Consider the following 25,593-nt stretch of genomic DNA (forward strand, 5'->3'; position numbering starts at 1 on the left):
TTAATAAAAAATTTACATTTTCTTAAATTGACTTTGCACCATTTTTTAATAAGAAGGATTAGAAAATATTCTTTCATGTATTAAATGCATTAATTAAGTCGGAAGCTCTTGTTTTAATTAGTTGGAGGATGGATTACTTTGCAGAAACATTGCACAAACAAGTTGCTAATTATTCTCTCAGATATTGGCTAGCGATGAGACCTTATGATCAAGTAGCAAAGGGTGAGCAGATCTAGGAATTATTTTACGTTTGACTGACTGAATAATAACTCAATGAATGAACATTTTCTGAGTAAGATACTTAAGATAAAAATATGAAGGCATGGCCTCTGCTCTCAGAGTCTAGTTTATCGGAAAATAAGCTACTACAGTGTGGTAAGTTCTCTGATTAAATGCTTGTATGCTGGGAAAGTGGTGAATTGGGAGCTGGAGAATTCTAGAGGATGAGACATTTAGTTGAATTTTGAGAGAAGTTACTTGCTTGGTAAAGGATCTCCTAGTTTGAGGAAGTACAGAGACCTTACACAGCATAGATCTTTGAAGTGGGAAGGGCACACCCTCTGTGTGGTAGGGAAAAGGCAGGGAATGGCAGGAGATGAGACCAGAGGGGTAGGAAGGGGCTAGAATAGGAAAGAACTTTTGTGCTAGGATAAGGAGTGTCACTCTTAAAAGCTATATGGAAACGTGGGAGGATTTTGAGTAGAAAAGGTATAGGATTAAATTTGCACTTTGGAAAGACGGCTCTGGCAGCAATTTAGAGAAGGGATCAGATGTGGGGAACAATATTGTTGGCAACTAGATTATCTGGGATGCTGTTGTAATTAGTAGGTGAGAAGTGGTAGTCCTGAATTAAAGCGGGGATAGTATGGTGAGGAGAGAATCACATTCTGAGGTGGAGACGCAGTGCCAGATGAGACGTGAGAGATGATGGAAAAAAGGGGTTGAAGATAATTTGTGACCTTCGGATTCAGGCCACAGGCTTTTTGTTTTGTTACTTTGAAGTGAAGTTCAATTTAACATGAACAAAATTAACCATTTTAAAATGTACAATTCAGTGGTATTTACTACATTCACAGTGTTGTGTAATAACCACCTTTATCAAGTTCCAAAACATTTTCATCACTAGGCCCAGACTGGGAATTGAACTCACAACCTTTTGATGTACGGGACAGTGATGCTCCAACGAACCGAGCCGCCTGGCCAGGACTCCTTTTTCCGTTTAGTAATTTTGCTTGGTTGCTATAAATCTTTATTTTCCAGAGTTCTGACAAAGTTGGTTCTGATAGTTTTGCTTATTAGGGGGAGAAGGGGTTGAGTTTCCTGGAGGGGTGGGCCTTGGGGCTACCTACTGCATCATTTTTTTGCTGATGTCACTCCCACAGGTGGCTTTTTACAGAATAAATGTGATGGAAGAGGTAAAGAGTGAGCTACAGAGAGAGAGTTGAGAATTATCAGATGTAGATAGCTACCCAGGGAGAGCATATTTCTTGAGCAGTTTCCAAGGGAAATATTAGAATTCATGTTTATATATTTTAAGAAGTTTTTTTGTCATTTGATATGGAATTTATATAAAAGAAACATATAACTTTTAAGTAAATTATAAATATAAATACCTATGAATCTACTACCCAACTTAAGAAAACTAAAACGTTATAGTTTCTTTGAAACTTTTGTATTATATGCCATCCCATTCTTCATCTTCCCCCAGCTTCCCACAAAGGTAACCACTGTATTGATTTTGGGTGCTGCTGGGGGGCTTATATTCCTGTGTTTTAAAATAACACAGAGCACAAAACAGCTTAGCTAGATATGTACGTATCCCCAAGCAGTGTGTTGCTTAATTTTATTTGTTTATGATCTTTATAAAAATGGAAACCTGTAGGGAATCTTATATGTTTTACATTTTTCTTTCACTGTTGTTTTAATAGTATCCTATATGCCATTCTTTTTAATGAATGCATAAAACTTAAACGTGTGTATGTCCTACAATTTATCCATTCTCTTCTTTTTTTGAGTTTTTACTTTTTACAATCTTCGTTGTTGAAAGTTTTACATATGTCCCCTTTCCCCCCATATCCGTTCTCTTCTTGATAGGCAGTTAGTTTTAGTTATTATTATGTTTTGGCCAGCATGAACAGTGCTACTGTGGACATTTTTATTCATATACACAAGACATATACTACAGGGTAGTGTTTCTATAGGAGTGGAATGCTGAGTCATGGAGGATACACAGGTCATTCTAGTTCCTATTCTAGTCATATTACATTGAAATTTTAGATAATTTTCAAATTTTGTTCTTTAACATTGTAAGCATTTAAGACTAAAATTCTTTGCAACTTGTTACTTTACAGCATTTTCTTACATGTCTACATTTTCTTTTCATTTCAACTGTTTTAAACTTCCATAATGATTTCATTTTTGATCCACAAATTATTTAGAAGTGTGTTTTGAAATTATCACATGTAGATGTTTTTAGTTTTTTCTTTCTGTTAATAAATTATATATTAGTGAATTGCATGGTGATCTGCAAAGTTGGTTATATAATACTAATTCTAGGAAATTTAGTCTTTCTGGTTTAGCACATGAGCACTTAATGTAGATGCTCCATGTAGAGGATACAGAGCCTTTAATTTTGAAGTTGAGGATTTTCCGTGTCCATTAAGTCAACTTTTAAAATTTCTTAGTTTAGATATTTAATATTTAACTAATTTTGTCTGCTTGACCTAGCAATAATAGAGAAAAGTAATTTATACTTTTTGCCTTATAGTTTTATCAAAATTTGCTTTAGATATTTATATGTATTCAGTGCATACAAGTTTAGAATTCTTATATATTATTAGTGCATTGAAGCCATTTAACACTAAAGATGCCTTTTGCCTACTATGTCTAATTTTAACAAGGTTATTCCACTATTCTTCAGTTGGTATTGCCAATGATTTCATTTTTCCATTTTCTGTCTTTTAGAATTTCCACGTTTTTTATATTTTACTGTGTCTCTTATATATACTAAATAGAAGAATTTGGATGGCAGGTGGGACATTTCTGTTTTACCCTCGTTTACTGGCGTAGGGTCTATATATTTTACTTATGTTCCGTTGTATAATAACAACAAAATATAAGGTTAATAAATATCTTAAAATCCACATCTTCAAGAAAAAAAGTACAAATTTGGCATTGTTATTTTCTATAGACAATGTTTATTTTTCTTTAACTGTATTTTTATTAGCTGCTTTGCTTACTATTTCTTCTTATTACTCAGACCTTTTTAATGGAGCATTTTCTTTTTAAAAATATTTTTGGAAGTTTCGTTAGTGAATGTTAAATGGTGGTAATTCTATTTTATACTTATCTGAAAATGTCTTTATTTTACTTCAGTTCTTGAAAGATCTGGGTACCCAATTCTAGGTTGACAGTTTTTCTGGTCATCTGTTCTTTCTGCAATAGAACATTTTTGAAATGTCTTTCTAATGAAAAATGTAACCTGAAGTTTAATATCTGTTATATGTGGGCTTAACAAGAATAATCTCATGACGAAGCCTCCTAATAACCTTGTACAAAGTTTTTATTAGGTTACTGGCAGAATTGCTATACATTTAAAAACTGAAATATGAGTAAGAGAACTTTCCATACACATATGTGGTGACTGCCTTAGGTTTGTGGCTAGAATCACTATAGTGCTTATTATTGTGTATGGCTTTTGTTTGATTATACTAAGCACCCTTTTTCAGAACTCCTACATTACTAGTTGTTGATAACTGGGAAGGCTGTCTGCATTTCAGTCTTTTAAAATCTTCTTTTGTAACTATTACCTTGATTTAAGTCAGCATAAGTGTATTTTTAAAAATAACGCGTCACCTATTTTCTCTTCTCCCCCATGCTGTTTCCAGTTCTTGTCCATATATTTAAGGCCGGAAAAGATGAACATAACTGTAATCAGAGGATAGATATCATTCTGGGTTCTTTTTTCCACCTAGTATTATGGAATGAATGCTTCCCACCCCAAAGGGTTTGCCATGAATCAGCAGAGAGTTGGCAAAGCCCAGGTGTGTTTTACCTCCGATGGGGGAGAGCTGCCATTTTGGGCCTTTAGACATTCCAAATACTCAGGTAGATTTACATAATCAGCCGACAGTGCAGAAGGTTATAGGGCTCCTGAAACAAGCTATGGAAGTTTTATAAAGGTTAAATTGGTTTGGTTGGTTAACCAGATTATATTCTCAGCTCTCCCTTTGGTAAAAACCATAATGTCAATTCACCTTCTTAAATTTCAGAAACATACTACTTGTGCTTGGTTTTCAAACAATTTTATTTAATACATAATAGTTCATTCAGTTATTTCCAGTATATATTTAGTAAATTGTTTTATTGAAGGATTATATGCAAAGAAGTACCCAAAGTGTAAGAGTACAGCTTGATGAGTTTTTACAATGTGAACAGAGCCATAGACCCAGCACCCATCTCAAAAAATAGAATATTAGTTTTGGCTATATTTTGTACTCTATACAAATGCACTCTTTTAGGTCTGGCTTCTTTCATACATTATTAGGTTTGTGAAGTTCATCTATGTTGTGTGTAGTTCATTCCTATTCTTTGTATAGTGTTCCAGCGTATGTCTGTGCCACAGTTTTTTTTTTTTAATGTTTCTCACTCCTGGTGGACAGTAAATATTTCCACTCTGATGCTATTACAAATAGTGCTGCAGTGAACATTGTCACACATATCTTTTGGTAACTGTATGTTTCCATGTCCAAACAGAATGCCTGGGTTATAAAGTAGTATCTACTGAAACTGTGAAAGCATGGTTGTACCAATTTACATTTTATCAGCACCGTGTCTTGTACATTTTAGACATTCTAATGGATGTGCAGAGGTATTACTTCCGGTTCTAATCTGCATTTCCTCAACTACTGTAGTTGAGCACCTTTTCAAATGGTTATTGGCCATTTGGACATCTTCCTTTGTGAAGTGCAAGTCTTACCCAAGTTCCTAATGGGTTGTCTGCCCTTTTTCTTGATTCCCAGGAGTTCTTTCTACAATCTAAATATGAGTCCTTTGTTGTGTTACAAAGATCTTGTACTCTGTTGCTTTTTTTTTTTTTTTCTTTTCACTTTTCAGTTTATTTTGTTGATTGTTTTGCTTCATCCCAGGCCAAGAGATTCTAAAGCTATCAAATAGACAAAAAGCAAACTTGGAAATGTTAGAGGAAAAGCTGCTACTTTTACTACTTTTACTACTCTGCTTAACTCAGCTGCGTCATCTCTGACAATGAGTCTTACTAGATGCCCAAATAAGAAGTATTCTTACGCTATTTAATGTTTAGGTTCTGACCAATAAGAAGACAACTTTCTTTGGTGACTATTCACTTTCTATGATTGATTATCGCATCTGGCCCTGGTTTGCATGTCTGGATGCGCTGGAGTTAAATGAGTGAGGCATTTGAATACGTTGTGCATATTTTAGGACAATGATAATTAGAATAGTTTATGTTTACCTTTTTTACTGAACAAAAATTAAGATATTTTATGCAACTTATGAATAGGAAAAAGCAGAGTGCAGGGAAGACTTGGGCATGTCATATACCTACATTCACCACTGCTTCCCATCTGGGGGGTTAAGTAGATTTATTATTATTATTTTTGCCAGTTTGTTACTACACTATGATAATTATAATAATGGTAAGAGAAAAGGGAGGAGATGGAGTCCATATTCATTGAATTTTTTTGTATCACTCATGCCATATGTATATCTTTTCTTCTTTAGTTCTCACTGTAGTCCCACCTTACTTTTATTTTATAAATGAGGAAATTGAATTTGAAAGTTGTTTAGGTGACTTCCCAAGGTATCAGAGTATATAAGTGTTGGGTCAGGAGTCAGGACACAAACGCTCATGTGTTCTCTACAATTCTAGTGTCATTTAATGTAAGATATCCTATGGTGATTTTCTTTATGTAGTTCAGCAGGCAGACTGGGTGCCTACTCGTGTAGCTTGATGTTAGATGTGTAAAAGAGGCCCCTCCCTTCAACTAATAGTGTTGCTGCACTATCATTCTCTGTTGTTTCAAAGGCCTATGATTAGATTTACTTCTAGGATTTGAAATGACTCATGCCATAAATCACAAAACATGTTTATCATAAGTATCACTTGTACTTTTGACAATTTCTATAACTGTCTGCCTTCCCCTGCCCAAACTCCCATCCTAGACCAACATAGCATCTATATATATAAAAGGCTAATATGCTAAGTGTCCAACCGTCTGAGTAATGACGTCACGTAGCAACACCCAACTTCCTCTCCTTAGCGACTAGCCTCCTTGCAGTTTCTTCAGCCCAGGAACATGACTTGCTTTATAGCCAGGTGGAAACATTTCACACTGTAACCAAATGTCTGTGAAGCGTTTTCTTGTGCCTCATCTCATTTGATCCTCACAGAAGTCCTGGAGTAGGTAGACTCAGTGGAATCCTATTTTCATTAGCCAGAAAATAGAGATTTAGAAAGCTTAGAAATTTTACCTGACTGAAAAGAAGAAATGATGGACCTTGAAAATGACTCCCGGTTTTCTCACTGCACAGAATATAGTCAAACGCTGCAGTTAATTATTTTACTCTTTGTTCTCCCTGTGTGATCTACAATAATAATCTGCTTCATGTTGATATTTATTGCTATGTTACTGACAATTACCTGAAAGAGAAGTTGGGGTGCTTCACTGGGCTGGAAAAAGTTTAGCTAAATCAGAAAGCAGGTCTAATTAAGCAAGTTTATTCTATATCTATAAAAGGCTAAGTTGACTTGCGCATTCACGATACATATAAAGCTCTCGCTGGCGCCAATCACATGTGTGTGTTTCCATCTGTCATTGTCAATCGTGAATTTGGTTGACACTTCTATTAGAGAAAGGGTGAATAGCTATATTAAAATATTTCTTCTAATTAATTTCCTTTCAATGTGCACCGAATTCATGCACCAGGCCACTAGTATAATAATAAACGAATATTCATTTTTCCTCTTCCAGACTAGTTAAAATAACTTATCATGTACTTACAAGCCCAACGTTCAGAAACATGATTTACTTCTGGGTTGGAAAGCACTATTTGTAATGCATAGAAGATGGTCTATTTTGGGAGGGTTGTAGGATAGTATTACCAATAGGAAATTATTCTGCATACTCATAAAGGGTTTGTAGAAAAAAATGGAAATCTCATTATTGTAGATAGTAGAAACTTTAGAGGGATGTTTGAACATTCCCACTTTGTACTATAGAAATAATTTCCAACTCTCAGGCTACTCAAACATTAAAAGTTCAGATATTACTTATGTTGAGTTACTTTTACCTATTTGTATTCTTTTATAATTTTGCAGACTTTGTGATAGTATGTCTGTTGTATTTGTTAACTTTTTATTCTGTATTTAAGTGATATTTGAACAAAAAGGCCCAGCCCGGCCAGTGTGGCTCAGTGGTTGAGCATCAACTCATGAACCAAGAGGTCCAGGGTTCGATTCCCATTCAGGGCATATCTCCAGGTTGTAGGCTCTATCCCCATTAGGGGGTATTCAAGAGGCAGCTGATAGTTGTCTCATTGATGTTTTTATTTCTCTATTTTCCCTTCCTCTCTCTAAAATCAATAAAAACATTTTTTTAAAAAAGGCCCAGATTCTTGTATATAAGATGTCTATGTTTAAAATTGGGTTAGAAATTAAGTTATATAGAATCTTAGGTAAATAAAATTTTACTTAATTTAAGATAGCCTGGGTTGTATTATGTAAAAATAATTCTCAAAGGGTATGGGCAGCTTTTAAAAAATAGGATATAGTGTGTTAGCGCCATCTACTGCTGATTGAGCATAATTACTTACTGTAATTATGTTTACATTTGGATTTTTCCCAGTGCCATAGTCTTCAAGTCCTGCATATTACTGTAGGTAGTCTCACTTACTTGAGCACTCTGTAGAATCTGGATGTTTGGGGGTATTCAAATGATATTCTGTCTGTGTTCATGGTTGCCCTTTTTGAAGATCTTGCTTCATAATTCTTGTAAAAGTACCAGTGGCAAATTTTCTATAATGTTCTTGACAGTTCCCAATTTTAAAGTTAAGGCTAGCACCCTTGTTTTTAATTTTTTCTAATTGATTTACTATTGTTATGGAACTAGTGGATTAAAATTGGGGTTTAAATTGAACGCCCGATTTGTAATTGAAGGGCTGTCCATGGAAAACTACGTCTCAGTATGTTACTTGTTATTTAATTAATCACAAATCTGCATACCGCAGAATTGAGTGTATTGGTAGTTTAGAGGAAAACAAAATACTATAGTCATTTTCTTGGAGTTTAATTTGCTAGTGGAAAGGACGTTGCACAAATAGGTTCACACAATACACTGATTAAGAGCATGGGCTTTGAAGTTAGACTCCTGAGTGTAAACATTGGCTTTACCACTTGTTCTACTCGTGACCTTGAGGCCATTAATCTTCACCTCTCTGAGTCTCAGTTTCCTCATCTGTAAATTACACTAATAATAAAAATAGTACTTACCTCTTGGGGTTATTGTGAAGTATAAATAATAAATACTTCTGAAGCACATAGCATAGCTTTTGGCACATAGTAAACATGCAATAAATATTAGTATCATTGTACCACTGTTTATATGTTCATAGTGAATATGTAAAATTATTTCAATAAATAATTTTTATTTTAGTAACGAATACCTGTTTTGAAACCTATAATGTTTGAATAAAATATGTTAAGAATATAAACATTCCAAATGTGTACTGTTAGTTTCTGTGCAACAGTTAGCGTAGAAGATGGTGTGATAAAGTGGAAAGAACAAGGCCTTTTGAGTCTCCAGTCCAGCTTGTCAGTTACCAGCAGTGTAACTTGCAGCAAGTTATTTAACCTCTCTAAAGCTCAGTTTCTTCATCTGAAAAATGGGTTGTTTTGAGGATTAACTGATATAATGTGTGTATAAAGCCATCATTCTTGGTAGACTTAGTACTTGGTAGACTAACAACATAAATGTTAAATCTGTCTTTCAATAACAATATACTACAAGTTTACTAACATGTACATATTTTTATAATTTTGCTTTATATTATTCATATTAAAAAAAAATATTGCCCTGGCCAGTGTGGCTCAGTTGATTGGAGCATCTTCCCGTGCACCAAAGAGTTGCGGATTCGATTCCTGGATGGGGCACATACCTGGGTTGTGGGTTCAATCCCCCGTTGGGGTGCAAATGGGGGGCAGCTGATTAATGTTTCTCTCACATTGATGTTTCTTTATCTCGTTCCCTTCCTCTCTCTCTCTCTCATCAATGAAAAATATATCTTCAGATGAGGATTAAAAAAAAAGATATTAAACATCTTTCATATTTGTTGGAGCTTGAGAAGGATTAAAAAGAAATTGTGACATCCTGAAGAAGTATAATTGAGGAGATGGGATATAAATATGTAAAGGATTTTATTTTAATTTGAATAATGCAATAATATTTGTATGTAATTGTTAAATTATACAGAAAATATTTTTTTAGGATTTCGGAGATTAGTGGCCTCAAGGTCACAAGTAGGACAAGTGGTAAAGGAATACTTTTTATCCTGGACCAAAATTACCCATTAACTTCATTATATTTTATTGTGGTAGTAGTGGCCTCTTGGTCATTGTAAGAGGAGATGAAGAATATAAAATCCACTTATGGATTATTAGAAATGTTTATTGATTACATGTTGTCTACCAACATTGTGAACCAAGTCTGTGGAAAAACCAGTATTTAAGGTGATGGTGGGGATGTGTGTGGTGGTAAAATGATCAGCTGAGTGTTGTTTCTGAGCATAGGAGATGCTCATAAATATATGAATGAATGAATGAATGAACGAATGCACAAATGCCTCTGCATCATAGTGATACTAAAGGAGACCAATGTTCTTATTACACACTAGTTTAAATTTCTGTGTATATTATAAATAGCTAATTCCCTCCTGTGTCCTCTGGGACTTTCCTTCATCAGGATATGTCTTCACCTGTTCTATGTCTTTCCTCTTTACTTGTGTGAACCTGCAGTCCCAGCCCAATTCCAGTCCCCTGTCTTCCTACATGGCTGTGGTGTAGCCGTTCCCTCTTCCTCACCACCCTGCCACCCACGCTTCTGAAATTGTCCTTTTGCAGCTATCACCAATGACTAGCTGACTGTCAAGTCTCAAGTCCAAAGAACACTTTTTGGTCCTTACGTTATGGATTTCTCTGTCTTTGCATTATTGCCTGTCACTTCCTGCGTTCTCCGGCCTCCCATGCACCGTTCTCTCCTGCTCCTTCTCTCCTTTGGCCTTCTGCTTTTAAGTCTCATTTTGCTATTTGTTTTTTTCCCTCCCCAGCCCTCTTAAATGTTGGTGTTTCCTTAGGTCCTATAGTTTGTCCTTCCTTCTTTTTACTCTAGGTTTTCTCTGCATTCCAGGGACCTTACCCATATGCTGATGATTCGGTGCCTCCATTTGAGTTTCAACCAAGTTCAACCACTGGTCTTACAAGGGGAACACGGCATGGGCTTTAGCCCCTCATCATGTCCATCACTCGTTAACATACTACAGCTTCCCTAAGAAACATACAATGTGTGTAAAAGAAACAACCAAGAACCATAAAAACTTACGTAAAGGGGTCATGTTCGGTATGGAAACTCAGTCTCAAGAAGTGCCTCCTAACCCTCTCTGCCCCTGAACCACTCCTCTGTAGAAATTCTGGAGCTGCCCTGAGTGTCCCCAAATGCCCTGTGAACACATCTACTTGCACGTCCCTTCCAAACTGGGCTCCTCACTTACCACTCCTTTCAGACAACCTGCTCCTCCTGTATTCTGCCCAAACTATCATAAGCCCAGACCCACAAATCATCCTAAACTCTGCTTTTCCTTTAGCTTAAATAATCAGCTAGTCCTGGGATCACTACTGCCTTCCTTAACCTTTCATCTATGATGGGATTTACTTCATTATAACTATTTGATTAATGTCTGTTTCTTTCACTAGAATTTTTATGTGTCGGGTACCTACCACAATTTTTGTATGGTGGTAAATGCTCAACTAATGCTTTCATATGTAGAAATAAATGTATCAGCAATGCCTAGTTCCCAAGGAATTAATAGCATCACCTGACTGTCCTAGTAAAGCAAAAGCACTGTAAAATAGGTTGTCTAACCTTAATTTAAAAAACATATTAATGAATGTTAAATTAAAGTGAAATATTTTAAGATATTGTTCCTACCCTAGCCAGTTTGGCTCAGTGGATAGAGCATCGGCCTTCGGACCGAAGGGTCCCGGTTTCGATTCTGGTCAACAGCACGTACCTGGGTTGCAGGCTCCTCCCTGGCCTGGGCCCTCCCTGGTCAGGGCTTGTGCAGGAGGCAACCAATCGATGTGTTTCTCTCACATCAATATTTCTCTCTGTCTTTCCTTCTCTCTTCCACTCTCTCTAAAAATCAATGAAAAAATATCCTTGGGTGAGGATTAGGAAAAAAAAGATGTTTTTCTTTACAGTTTCTTAATTTAAAAGAGTTTTATATGCCATCGATGCATTTTGGAACTTGAACACTTCTAATTCTTTCAGTTTTAAAGATGAAATCCAAGCTTTCTTCCTTTCAGCTTGTCATTGATCCAGTTCCCTCCCTCCCTCCCTCCCTCCCTCCCTCCTTCCTTCCTTTCTTCCTTTCTTCCTTCCTTCCCTGAAATTTTTATGAGTTTATTTGAGCCAAACTGATGAAATGTGTTAGGGAGCAAGATCTCAAATGCTCCTCACTTTTTCCCATTTAATAATATTTCTCAGTATTATTTTTGTTCATTAGATGCTCTCAAGTGGTGGTTTGATAGTTATATTTTTGTTAAATGTGTAACTGTGGCTTCCATTTGTTGTCATTTTTGGAATAAATTGTTCCCATTATACAGCAATCGTTTCAGGGCCAGCCTAGAGGGGTAGACCCTTTCCATTTCAGTCCTAAAGAAATAGCGTAAGAGAGGATGTGTGTGCCAAGTTCTAAGTGGTAACTAACAGCTTATTTACATAGCTTTTCCAGTGGGTTTAGCATTTGACATAAAAGAAATATTCGGATAATCGAAACTTAAACTTCCGGATAGCTAACCTTATTTTAACCTTCTAACCTTATTTTAAATTTTTGAGATGATTATGGCCTGATGTCAACTCAAGGTCAGCAGCAGGGTGATGAGTTGTCTTATATGGTGTCTACTATTTAATTAACCTGCCTTGTTAGGCTGAAAGCTATCTCTTCCTGGACTGATATAGCAGCTTGCCCTTTTCATTTGCTTTTAATCGCCTGCGTCCCAGAATGCCAGGTAATAAGTTTTAAGAATTGTGTGATAAATAGGAGTCAGTAATTCTCAAACAAGATCTAAGAACCAGGGTTATTTCCTTGGTGCAGCGGCTTTATAAGAACGTTTTCAGCTGTTCAGAGTTGGCTTTCATTCCTGAGTGTCTAAATTGTGTACTGAACGTCCATGTTGCTGATTACCTACATGCACTTCCCATTCATGTATAGTTCATCTAGTTCTGGTGTTTTCTGGAATCAGTCTTGTGCCATTTATATCATTGTAGTTTATTTATCATGGGTGTCACTTGTTTTTTAACCATTTCTGCAACTCCCTGCCTCCCCTTGCCCGAACTCCCATCCTATACTAATGTGACATCCTACCTTATAATAGAGAAATATGCAAATTGACCGCACCTCCGCTATGCCCATGATTGGGCCTGCGAGAGGCTGGGGGCGGGACTCCGGGTGGCCTATCCGGCCGTTGAGAAGAGCAAGATGGCGGCGCCCAATCCTCTTAGTTCCGGGGGTCTGGGGCGGCGATCGCCACCCTGGGGGGCGTGTCCGGTCCGAGCCAGGCGCTGCGGAGGGTCCGAGCCAGGCGATCGCCACCCTGGGGGGCGTGTCCGGTCCAAGCCAGGCGCTGCCGAGGGTCCGAGCCAGGCGATCGCCACCCTGGGGGGCGTGTCCGGTCCAAGCCAGGCGCTGCCGGGGGTCTGAGCCAGGCGATCGCCACCCGGGGGGGCGTGTCCGGTCCGAGCCAGGCGCTGCCGGGGGTCCGAGCCAGGCGATCGCCACCCGGGGGGGCGTGTCCGGTCCAAGCCAGGCGCTGCCGGGGGTCTGGGGCAGCAGTCGCCACCTGGGGTGGCGTGTCCGGTCCGAGCCAGGCGCTTCCGGGGGTCCCGAGCCAGGCAATCGCCACCCGCGGGGGTGTGTGCAGTCCGAGCCAGGCACATACGGGGGTCCGGAGCCAGGTGATGGCCACCCTGCGGGGCGTGTGCGTTCCGAGCCAGGCAATCGCCACCCTGGGGGGGCGAGTCCGGCTGAGCCAGGCGCTCCGGGGGATCCGGGGGCCATCGCCACCCTGGGTGGGGCGTGGCAGGACTCGCCCAGCCCCTCCCAGGGTCCCTGGGAACATTGCAGGCATGTGGTTGCTGAGACCCAGACCAGGCCTCTGGCCACAGATTCATAGCTTTGCGGAGACCTAGGGCAGGGATCTGCTTCATCTGCAGAGAGACAGAGGTTCTGCAGTGCCCCCAAGATGTGGGTGGGCCCAGCCAGGGGTCAAGGGGCATGGAAGGACTCCTGGCAGAGGGGCAAGGACCCTCACCCCTGAGGCGGGGGTTGAGGGGTGGAGCCACCTCAGTGAAGGGGTGCTGCACTGCAGGGTACTGGACTGACTGAGGTGATTCAGAGAAGCTCCCAGTGCTAATGGGCCTCGCTCAGGCGGCCTTCACACTTCAGAGGCAGTGACTACTGCTCCTGCCTTCACCCAAAAGCAAGCTAGCTACACCCTGCCCCATAGCAGAGCATGCCTAGGCAGTGAGTGGGAAGCCTTCCACCTGCTTCGGAGAAGGGGGGGCAGTAAAGAATGGGGGGAGAGGAAAGAATGTGGAGCATCCGCAATGAAGAGGTGCTTGAGAAAGAGGCTCGGAAGCCTGACTGGAAGGTTTGTTCTGTTTGCTGGGCCGCTGCCCCTTAGGAAGCGAAAAGAGCATGGCTCTGAGGGCTTCCTGTGTGCTCTGAGGGCTTCCTGAGTCAAGTTCCACAGCCAACTGGAATTGGCCTCAGTTTCCTGGTCTGTAAAATGGATGAAGCGTGTCCCAGTGCCTTCACTGATCTTTGATGGCCAATTGAGATACTATATAAAGAAAATGAGGGAAGAAGTGAGAAAGAAAAGTAAGGACAAAAAAACACAAAAGAAAGATTGAAAGGAACCTGTAAACCCATTGTCACTTAAATAGGGAATATAGTCAGTAGTGTTGCAATGATGGTATGATGCCAGGTGGGTACTAGAAATATCGGGGAACACTTTGTAAAGTATATGATTGTCTAACCACTATTCTGTAACTAATATAAAACCTGAAACCAATACAAAATAATGTTGAATATAAAGAAATGAAAATTGGAGTGAAATTTTTATAAATTTCAAAGTTTAAATAAAAGCTGTAAAGGAAGGAAGGGGAGAATAAAAAGTGTTTTTCATTTTGCCACTTCATTAAAAAGACAGTTGTCTTTATGTGATGCTTTTATACTTTTCTAAGTCATTATCTCATTTTAATTTCCGGGCAACTTAAAGACAAGATAAGTATTCCCTCCACTATTCAAAGAAAGGAAATCTTGGTGTCTGGTCCTAATGATTCAATCGTCAAGCCCTTATTGTAAAGCAGGGTTAGTAAAATTTTCTGTGCAGGGTCATATCTATACTAATAAAAGCCTTGGGGGTGATCAGGCCAGCAGGGGAGGGTATTTGGGGGCAATCAGGCCCGCAGAGGAGCAGTTAGGGGTCAATCAGGCCAGCAAGGAAGCAGTTAGGGGGCAATCAGGCAGGTAGGTGAGCGGTTAGGAGCCAGCAGTCCCGGATTGTGAGAAGAATGTCCAACTGCAGGATTAGGCCCGATTCCCCAGGAATCGGGCCTAATCCTGCAGTTGGACATCCCCCGAGGGGTCCCATATTAGAGAGGGTGCAAGCTGGGCTGAGGGACACCCTCCCCAGTGCACAAATTTCGTGCACTGGGCCTCTAGTGTAATAATAAATAACTGTGCTCTGTTCATAGAGCCCTCTGGGGCAGAGCAAGAGGCCTTAATTTCTTTTCTTTCAATAATATCAGAGGGCTTAAACGTTGGTGATGGAGGTCCTGACTGAAAAGCCTCTATTTACACAAACATGCACATACATACACACAGTACATGTGTATGTTTGTGGTTATATACATTAATCTTGTTGCTGTTGGTTCACTACCAGAGTCCCTGGCTAGCGCTATTCATAAAGAATATTAGCGTCCACGTGTGCATACTGGGCTCCTTCGTGGTGTGTGGGAGGCAGGGAGGGCTAGATACCGTGGTGGAATGTGGGAAATAAACTGAGTGGGAGTTTTCCATAAATAGTTTGATGTTGGCTTATGTTTTGGCATGTGCTGTAAATTTTCGATCACTGCCTTAATTATATAAGGAATTGCTATGCGAAAATGTGAAAAAATTCATACTCCATTCTTTTTTTAAAAATTTGAGTTGCCATATTAGTTCTTTGTAGAAGCAATAGAATATTTACATTCTGCCATAAGGCTGCTAGATTCCAGATCTGATTCAAAAAATTATTCACTTATGCCTTGGGACTTAAGGAACTGCATTTTCAGAGAGACACATTCAGCAGGCTTGAAAATGGGCACTCCAAGGGGATTCGGGACTGAGCTACCAATGCAGCCCTCTGGTGCCCAGATGAAAGGGGAGCCCCTGGGACTTACCACAAGCCCTGGGACTTCCTACTCTTTTTGTCCACACTAGTGATTACAGCATTAATATGCTACAACAAGACAAAGTTGGTCACAGCTTTTCAGCCCAGATGTCAGTACCTCTGATGAACAGAATGGCCCCAGAAAACCCCCAGCCAGACCTTTTTAACCACTTATGCCTTGAGCATGTTACTTAGTCTTTTTGTGCCTCAGTTTTCCTGCCTATCAAATGGTAAAAAAGAGTTGTTGTGGGGGCTACATGAGGTAATCCTATCTAATAATGAGGGAATATGCTAATTGACTGCTCCGCCCTCAAAGATGGTGGCACCCACAGCCAATAAGAGGGAATATGCTAATTGACTGCCATGCCCTCAAAGATGGCGGTGCCCACAGCCACAAGATGGTGGTGCCCAGTCCCCTCAGCCCCGCCGGGGCGGCAGTCACAGGGCAAGGCTGGGCCCACCCCCAGGTGGGCCCGGCTGCTCCACACGCCTGCCTCTGGAGTCCCCCAGTCCCCTCAGTCCCCCAGCCGCCCAGGGCTGGCCCGAGGTGCAGGTAACCAGGGCTGGCCGAGGCTTGTGCTGCCAGCAGTGGCAGCAGCAGAGGTGTGATGGGGCATCGCCTTCCCCTGATCGCTGGGTTGCCTCTCGCCCCTGAGGGCTCCTGGACTGTGAGAGGGGGCAGGCCGGGCTGAGGGACCCCCCACCTCCAGTGCATGAATTTTCATGCACCGGGCCTCTAGTAGATGTATAAAGGACTTAGAAATGTGTGGAGTTAAGTAGTGTAATATTATTATCCTACACATTTTTTTTTCCCAGAGGAAAACACTGCAAATGAAAGTAAATTTTAATATATCTTCAAACTTTAGACTTTTGCAATCTTCTGATATCTCCAGGAGAATGTTGTGATTGAACTATTTGAGCAATTTTAAGTTCTGTCCTAGCTTTCACAAGGAATCTGGTGAAATTATTTTACCTTTTACATAAGGACTCTATTTTAAAATAGAACTAATACTTGCTGTATTCACCATGGTCTCCTCTCTTCTCTTTTTTAAACACATCTGGCTTCCAGGCAATGTTTTAGGCACTGGGAATACAACAGTGAGAAAGCATGCATGTTCCTGTCCACCGTTAATAAAAGTGTAAGAGGGGAGTCAGACTGTCTGACCTTTAATCAGACAGGTGGTTAAATTCTACTAAGCAGATCTATGAGAGCATTTGACAGGGCGATGGCACCTGGCCTAGGAGTTAGGCTCACTTTAGGAACTTAAGATGTGAGCCAAAGTCATTAGTGTCTTTCACTAGGAAAGGAGTGAACAAGGCATGGTACGCATTTCAGGGAGAGATAGAAAGGAGCCATAATATATATGAAGAATGTGTATTTAACAAAAATAATGAATTCTAATTTTTTTGCAGTGATGGTTTTTTCCTGTTAAATATACAGGGTGTCTCCCCAAAATGTATACATACTTTGAATAATTATTAATTCCAAAGGGTTAAATCTGAAAAGAAAGAAACATCAATTGAGCTATCAGCTGTTAAAGTTTGTATAAATTTTTTGGGGTACCCTATGTTTTGTCTAGGAAAATCCATATGTCTTAACATTTTTACATTTACCGTATTTTCCGGCGTATAAGACGACTTTTTAATCCAGGAAAATCTATACGCCCAGTCATCTTATACACTGGAAAATACGGTATCAGTAACTGGGGTAGTCTAAACTTTTAATAAATTCTTTATATTTAAGAAATGTAAAAAACAATTTTCATATAATCTGTAATTCCTAATATAGATAAATCATAATAAAATTTGACTCACAATTAACTATGATTTTAAAATTAAAGATTTACTTCAAATATAAGACATTTATTCTTGATGACTTGGGCATCAGATCATGTGGGTTAGAATAATCTTCATCACTTTCTAAAAATAGAAGCACATTATCACTGTTTTTGTAAATTGGCACCACTTATTAGATGATAATAAAAGACAGAATTTTGTTATTCTAAGTTTATTTCAAATTACAAATTTATAATTTTTGACTGATTTAGAACTATTCTGTTTTATAATTTTAATGTATTTTTTGTGTACTTACAGTCTTAGAAATAAACTACATAAGTTGCTGTATGGTTTGTCTATAGTTTATATACTGTTAAAGTACAAAGTTGAATAGACTGTGTAAAACCTAATTTACATCCTCTGTCAACAATCACATTGAAGCTAATTTTTAGAAACTCCATGTTCTTTAAGACTTAAACATTTTTTATTAGAATATTGGTTTTTAAAATTTTTTCTTTATTTTATATTTCCCCCATCACCATATATCTCCCTTATATCCTTTTCCACCTGCACTCTCTTCCCCCCCTGCAATCACCACACGGTCGTCCTTGTCTAGAAAATTAGTTCTTTTTAAAAAATATATATGTTTTTATTGATTTCAGAGAGAGAAATGGAGAAGGAGAGGGAGATAGAAACATCAGTGATGAGAGAGAATCATCTATAGGCTGCCTCCTGCACGCCCCCTACTGGGGATGAAGCCCAAAACCCAGGCATGTGCCCTCACTGGTAATCCAACCATGACCTCCTGGTTCATGGGTTGACACTCAACCACTGAGCCATATTGGCTGGGCTAATCTATATCTTTTAAATTATGGTTATGTTTCTGATATGCTTATTTCTGCCTTCTCTTTTTTTTCTTCTTAATCATACTGGAATTTTAGCAGTTTATTTTTATAGTCTTTTCACAGATCCAATTTTTGACTTTGTTGATCTTCTAATATATATTTGTTTTCTATTTTAATAGTTTTTGCTGTTATCTTTATCTCCTTTTCTGTATTTCTTTTGGGGGTATATTTTGCTGGGTTTCACCCTCAGTAATCTTTAGCCTTTATTCTAACATGCAAAACTGTACATTTTCCCTGAGTGTTACTTTAGTTGCATCATGCAAGTTTTGATATAAACTATTGTTATTGTTCATTTTAATCTCATAATTTAAAAAAAATTTGTTTCTGCGATGTTGACCCCTTTGCATTATATTTTCTATTATAAATTTTCCTTAGGTTTCTAAAGTTTAATCTATTTTTTAAAAATCCAATTTGTACATTTACTAATTATATTTGTCTGTTTCATAATTCATACCATCCTGCTTTTATTTATGTTAATCTGACCTTTCACTGTCCTTTGGTTGAGTTTATTAGTCTTTTTCTATCTCTGAAGTAGCATGCAGATGGTATAGGAGAAAAACAAATGAAGAGCCAGGTGTTTCTCTTTATTTCCTACCCCCTCCCCACCTCTGCTCCAGTAAGTGGTATATTTATAGGCCAGAGTAGAGAATTTTGGACACAGTTGCAGAAAGTGCTAGAGGTCTCTTGGGAATGGAAAAGCTGTCAGGCAGCTAGTTTCTCCATCTCTATCTCAGACTTTGAGAGCCACGTGCTTCAGTTTTGCTTTGCCGGCTGCTTGGTTTTACCTCCCTTCCTGTCCTTCCTTCCCTCCCCCATTGACTCCTTGTCTTCCTGTCTCCATCCCTTCCTTTATTCTCTTCCTCAAATCTTCTTCCTTCCTTTCTTGAATCTTCAAACTCCCTCCCCCCCCCCACACACACCCCAGCATGCTGATCAAGGAGAAATGATCAACAGAGGCCATATGTTATGAAAACTTAAAGAAAATCTCCTAAGTCCTTTTAAATCCCTTTATAGTGATTATAACAAACCACTATATTCAGAGTACTTTTGTTCTCGCTCAAGCAGTGAGTCATCAGAAGTAAGTCGGGTGACTGCCCCTTTAAGTAGAAACTGCCCTGCGCTGGTAGAACCTCGGGGGGCCTTGTGGGGAAGCTCTGCGCCCTCCCCGCCCCCCGGAGCGGAGCGTCAGTTGGTCGGGGCGGCGCCGCCGTGCGGGGAAGGCGCCCCGCTGTGCGCTCCGGGAGCCTTTGTGGAGCCGCGGCCCGGCCCGCTGTGAGCGCTGCCCGGTAACTCCGACACCTGGGGCGGGTCGTCCCGCCGACGCCCTGAAGGTTGTTTTTTACCGTGAAGGGCAGTTGGCCTGTAAATAACCCACTTTGGAGGATGAAATCAGGTTCAGTTTTGCCATTTTGTGTGTGTGTTTCTCGTTGGAACATTTTAAAAGCTAGTATTTAAAGTTTACTTAAAACTGTAAAGGATTTAGGATTTTGTATTGAGCTTCTCGCTCAGAAAATATTATCTCCATTTATCCATACTTGAAAATGATGCTTGTGTACTTAGTATATTTTCTTTTCTTTCTTTTTTAATCCTCACCCGAAGGTATGCTTATTGACTTTAGAGAGAGGGCAAGGGGGAGAGAGAGAGACAGAAAGAGAGGGAAACATGGATGGTTGCCTTCTGTATGTGCCCGGGTTGGGGATCGAACCTGCAACCTGGGTATGTGCTCTGACCTGAAAACCTGAAACCTTTTGGTGCACCAGAGGATGCTCCAACGGGGCCACGCTGGCCAGGGCACTTCAGTATGTTTTCAACATACGGGCCTTTAAATTTATATGTAAAGCATCAGTTGCATGGTTCTTTTGAAATGTTCAAATTTTTTGTGAATGCTTCTTAGAGCTGGTGAATTCTAGCTTAAGGTTTAAAATACATGTGCTGTTTCTCTCTACTGTTCCTATAACTTAGACTGATTTAAATGCTGGCAAACGTACTTACCCAACTGTATAGTTCTACATGAATTTAAAATACTTCAGAGTAGTTGGCATTAATTATTCAACTTAAGAATTAATTTACAATTATAATTTTAAAACCATTTAAGTTTCAAAACGAGCTGTTAACTTGCTTAAGATTAGAGAAAATAGTTATAGGAATTTTGCAGTTAACTTACTATAGAAAGACAGCTTATAATTAGTTTTATTTAAAGGGGGGGCTCAAAAGAATACTGGACAAATAAACTTTTAAGTCTTCCATTATTAAATACGTAGATTACAGTTTGAATAAAAGATATATTATACATTAGAACTGAAATTGCAATTAGGAACTTTTCTGCTTAGCATAAATGAAAATTATTTTTTTAATCAAATTTAGTGGGGTTACATTGGTTAATACAATTACATAGGTTTAAGAGGTGCAATTCTATAATACATCATCTGTATATTATATGTGTGTTCATCACCCCAAGTCAAGTCTTATTCCATCACCATTTATCCCCCCTCTACCCTTTCCTACCGCCTGCCACTCCCCTCTTTCCCTCTGGTTGTCTGTGAGATGTTTTTTTTTCTTCTTAATCCCTTCATCTTTTTCACCCAGCCTCCTTCTACCCTTCCCTCTGACTGCTGTCAGTCTGTTCTTTGTATCTATGAGTTTGTTACTATTTTGTTTGTTAGTTTATTTTGTACATTAGATTCCCCATATAAGTGAAATCATATGGTATTTGTCTTTCTCTGACGGAGGATTTCACTTAGCATAATAATCTCAGGGTCCATCCATGCTGTCTCAAAGGATAAAATTTCCTTCATTACAAGTGAGTAGTAGTCCATTGTATAAATGTACCACAACTTGTGTGTGTGTGTGTGTGTGTGCGCGCGCGCGCGCACACTTTGGGGCTTGCTCTCTCTCTTTTTTTCTCTCTTTATTGATTAAGGTATTGCATATGTGTCCTTAACCCCCAAGTGCCCCTCCCCCCCACTCATGCCCTCACCCCCCTGGTGTCTATGTCCATTGGTTAGGCTTATATGCATGCATACAAGTCCTTTGGTTGATCTCTCCCCCTCACCCCCACCCTCCCGTACCTTCCCTCTGAGGTCTGGCAGTCTGATTGATGCTTCTCTGTCTCTGGAGCTGTTTTTGTTCATCAGTTTATGTTGTTCATTATATTCTACAAATGAGTGAGATCATATGATATTTATCTTTCTCTGATTGGCTTATTTCGCTTAGCATAATGCTCTCCAGTTCCATCCATGCTGTAGCAAATGGTAAGAATTCCTTCTTTTTTACAGCAGCATAGTATTCCAGTGTGTAGATGTACCACAGTTTTTTAATCCACTCATCTGCTGATGGACACTTAGGCTGTTTCCAGATCTTAGCTATTGTAAATTGTGCTGCGATAAACATAGGGGTGCATATATCCTTTCTGATTGGTGTTTCTGGTTTCTTGGGATATATCCCCAGAAGTGGGATTACTGGGTCAAACGGAAGTTCCATTTTTAGTTTTTTGAGGAAACTTCATACTGTCCTCCACAGTGGCTGCACCAGTCTGCATTCCCACCAGCAGTTCCTTTTTCTCCGCATCCTCACCAGCACTTGTTACCACAACTTTTTTACCCACTCATCTCCTGATGGACACTTGGGCTGCCTCCAGATTTTGACTATTGTAAATAATGCTGCAATGAACATAGAGATGCATGTATTCCTTAGAATCAGTGTTTTGGGTTTCTTTGGATATATTCCTTGAAGTGGAATCGCTGTATCATAAGGCAGTTCCATTTTTAATTTTTTGAGGTAACTCCATACTGCTTTCTACTGTGGCTGCACTGTCTACATTTCCACTAACAGTGCATGAGGGTTTCCTTTCCTCCACAGCTTTGCCAGTACGTTTGCTTTTTGCTTTATTTATGATAGCCATTCTTACAGGTGTGATGTGATATTTGCCCTTCTCTGATGATGAGTGATGTTGAGCATCTTTTCATATGTCTTATTGGCCATTTGAATATCCTTTTTGGAGAAGTGTCTCTTCAAGTCCTTTGCACATTTTTTAATTGGATTGTTTGTGTTGTTGGTGTTGTTTTATAAGTTCCTTATAAATTTTGGATATTAGCCCTTTATCAGATGTATCACTGACAAATATGTTCTCCCCTTCAGGGGGTTGTCTTTTCATTTTGTTGATGGTTTCCTTTGATGTGCAAAAACTTTTAGTTTGATGTAGTCCCACTTGTTTATATTTTCTTTTGTTACCCTTGCTGGAGGAGTATATCAGATAAAATATTGCTATGAGAAATGTCTGAGATTTTACTGTATGTTTTTTAGGATTTTTATGGTTTGAGTCTAACATTTAAGTCTTTAGTTTTTGCCCATTGAGTATTATGTTGGCTGTGGGTTTGTCATATTTGGCCTTTATTATATTGAGGTATGTCCCTTCTGTTCCACTTTGTTGATAGTTTTTATCATATATTGGTGCTGGATTTTATCAAATGCTTAAATATGTTTGCTATTACAATGTAATTTTTATCCTTCATTTTGTTTATGTGGTGTATCATGGTAATTGATTTGCAGATCATTATATTATGTAATTTATTTTGTACATTAGATTATATAGTTTATTTTGTACATTAGTGAAATCATATGGTATTTGTCTTTCTCTGACTTTCTCAGGCTGGTTGACGATGTGGATCAATCCAGACCACAAAAATTAATTTGTGTAGTTATGCAAGTTATCAACCTTGCATCCCAGGAATAAATCTCACTTGATCATGATATCTTAACTTTTTAATATATTGCTGGGTTGAGTTTGCTAATATTTTGTTGAGAATTTTAGTTGTTATCTATGTTAATCCGGGATATTGGCTTATAGTTTCCTTTCTTTGTATTGTCTTTATCTGGTTTTGGAATTAGGATATTGCTGGACTTGTAAAATGAGTTTGGGAATGTTCCCTCCTCTTGAAATTTTTTGGGATAATTTAAGAAGAATAGGTGTTAGTTATTTGAATGTTTGGGAAAATTCTCCTGTGAAGCTATGCAATCCAGGACTTTTGTTTATTGGGAGATTTTTAATTACTGCTTCAATTTTACTAGTTGTAATCTGTCTATTCAGATTCTCTGATTAGTTCTTGATTCAGTTTTAGAAGTTTGTGTGTTGCTAGGATTTTATCTATTTTGTCCAGATTGTCCATTTTGTTGGCATACAGTTGTTCATAATATTTTCTTACAATCCCCTGTATTTCTGTGGAGTCAGTTTTTACTTCTCTTTTATTTCTAATTACATTTATTTGGGTACTCTCTCTCTTTTTCTTACAAGTATTTGGCAATCTTGTTTACCTTTTCAAAGAACCAGCTCTTGGTTTCATTTGTCTTTTCTTTTTTTTTTTTTTTTAGACTCTATTTCATTTATTTCTGCTCTGACCTTTATTATTTTATTATTTCTGTTCTTCAGTTCCCAATCAAGGGTACCTGGGTTGCAGGTTTGATCCCAGGCCCTAGTCAGGGTGTGTGCAGGAGGCAACCAATTGATGGGTCTCTCTTACATTGATATTTCTCTCTCTCTCCCTCCCTTCCACTCTCTCTAAAAATCAATGGAAATAAATGTCCTCAGGTGAGGATTAACAACAACAAAAAAGTGATTATTGATAGGTATGTATTTATTGACATTTTATTCTTTATAGCTGTAAAGAATAAAATGCTGCCTCCTCCTCCTCCTCCTTCTTCCTTTTCTTCCTCTTCTTCCTCCTCTTCCTCCTCCCCTTTTTCTTCCTCTGCCTCCACCTTCTTCCTCAAGAAGGCCCTCTAACATTTCTTGTAATACTGGTTTGTTGGTAGCAAACTCCTTTAGCTTTTTCTTGTCTGGGAAGCTCTTTATTTCTTTTTCAATTTTAAATGATAGCCTTGCTGGGCAAAGTAGTCTTGGTTGTAGGGCAAGCATGTCAAACTTGCGGCCCGCAGGCCTCATGCAGCCCACAAAGAATATTTTTGCAGCTCAGCCAATATAACACTATGTAAGAAATGTTTTAATAAAAATTTTGTAACATAATTTTTACAATATCCTGTTATACATAGTTATTAATAACAAACTACAACATTTGCTAATGACTGATTACTATAATCATGTTGCATTCATTTCCCTTATGTGCCTTACATGCTGGCACACCATTTCTCTCCACTAATACTAGCAGCGAATATTTTAGCAGCCAATTGCCACGTCATTAGTCTCGGACTAACTTGTTTGGTATGCGCCACAGGAAATATTTCGCTTTCGGAAAACAAGAAAAATAGGTTTATTTGCATTACGCTTATTAATTTGTGTAGTTATTCAGTGTCTGGTAAGTTAATGTTCAAGAAAAAATATTAATTTTTATTAAAATGTTCTATTTTACTCATTTATTTTATCCCTTTGTATTCAGCATGTCTCTATCGAAATCTCCGTTTCTGTGAAAATTGAAGCTTTTGTTTTTTTGTGGCCCACATAAACTTAAACCTTGTTTATTTGGTCTGTGTTAGACTTTAAGTTTGACATGCTTGTTGTAGAGCATTGCTTTTCTTCACTTTGAACATTTCATGCCAATCCCTTTTGCAACCTAGGTATGTGCCTTGATCCAGAACCAAACCTGTCTGTACATTAGATTATATAGTTTGCCTGTCTCCACCCTTCCAGTCTCGATGTGGCTTCTTCTGTAAATCCTTGGTCATAACTTGCAACCTAGGTATGTGCCTTGATCCAGAACCAAACCCGTCACCTTTCAGTGTACGGGACAATGCTCCAATCAACTGAGCCACACCAGCCAGGGCTGTATTCTTCATTTCTGACTGATTCTTTTTTATGATTTCTATTTTATTTTTTATGTTACTATCTCTTTGTTTAATTTCTCATTGATTTCATCTATTCTTCCCTTAAGTGTCTTGAACATCCTTATAACCATTATTTTGAACTCTATATCTGGTAAATTTCTTGCCTCCATTTCACTTAGCTCTTTTTCTGGAGATTTCTCATTGTTCTTTCATTTGGGGCATGTTTCTTTGTCTCCCCATTTGACTTTGGCTGCCTCTTTATGTTTGTTTCTATGTGTTAGGTAGATGTGCTATGACTCCCTGTCTTGATAGGGTGGCCTTATGTAGTAAATAGGTGTCCTGTGGTACAATTTCCTTGATCACCTATGCCAGGTGCTCCAGGAATGTCCCTTG

At 38.8% G+C, this 25,593-nt stretch overlaps 1 protein-coding gene across 2 annotated transcripts in view; it reads left to right on the plus strand.

The window, feature by feature from the left end:
- Positions 1-25,593, plus strand: part of TSC22D1 (TSC22 domain family member 1) — a 154,061-nt gene that overhangs the window by 80,195 nt on the left and 48,273 nt on the right. Inside the window, exon 1 of one of the 2 annotated variants that reach the window (XM_054719818.1) lies at positions 19,719-19,819. The exons of the other annotated variant lie outside the window; for it this stretch is intronic. The gene's annotated coding sequence lies outside the window, so the exon portion shown is untranslated. Of the gene's footprint in view, positions 1-19,718; positions 19,820-25,593 lie in introns of those variants that run through there. 2 annotated transcript variants of the gene reach the window in all.

This window comes from Eptesicus fuscus, chromosome 8 (assembly GCF_027574615.1).
Source record: "Eptesicus fuscus isolate TK198812 chromosome 8, DD_ASM_mEF_20220401, whole genome shotgun sequence".
In the NCBI taxonomy this organism is placed as follows: Eukaryota; Metazoa; Chordata; class Mammalia; order Chiroptera; family Vespertilionidae; genus Eptesicus; species Eptesicus fuscus.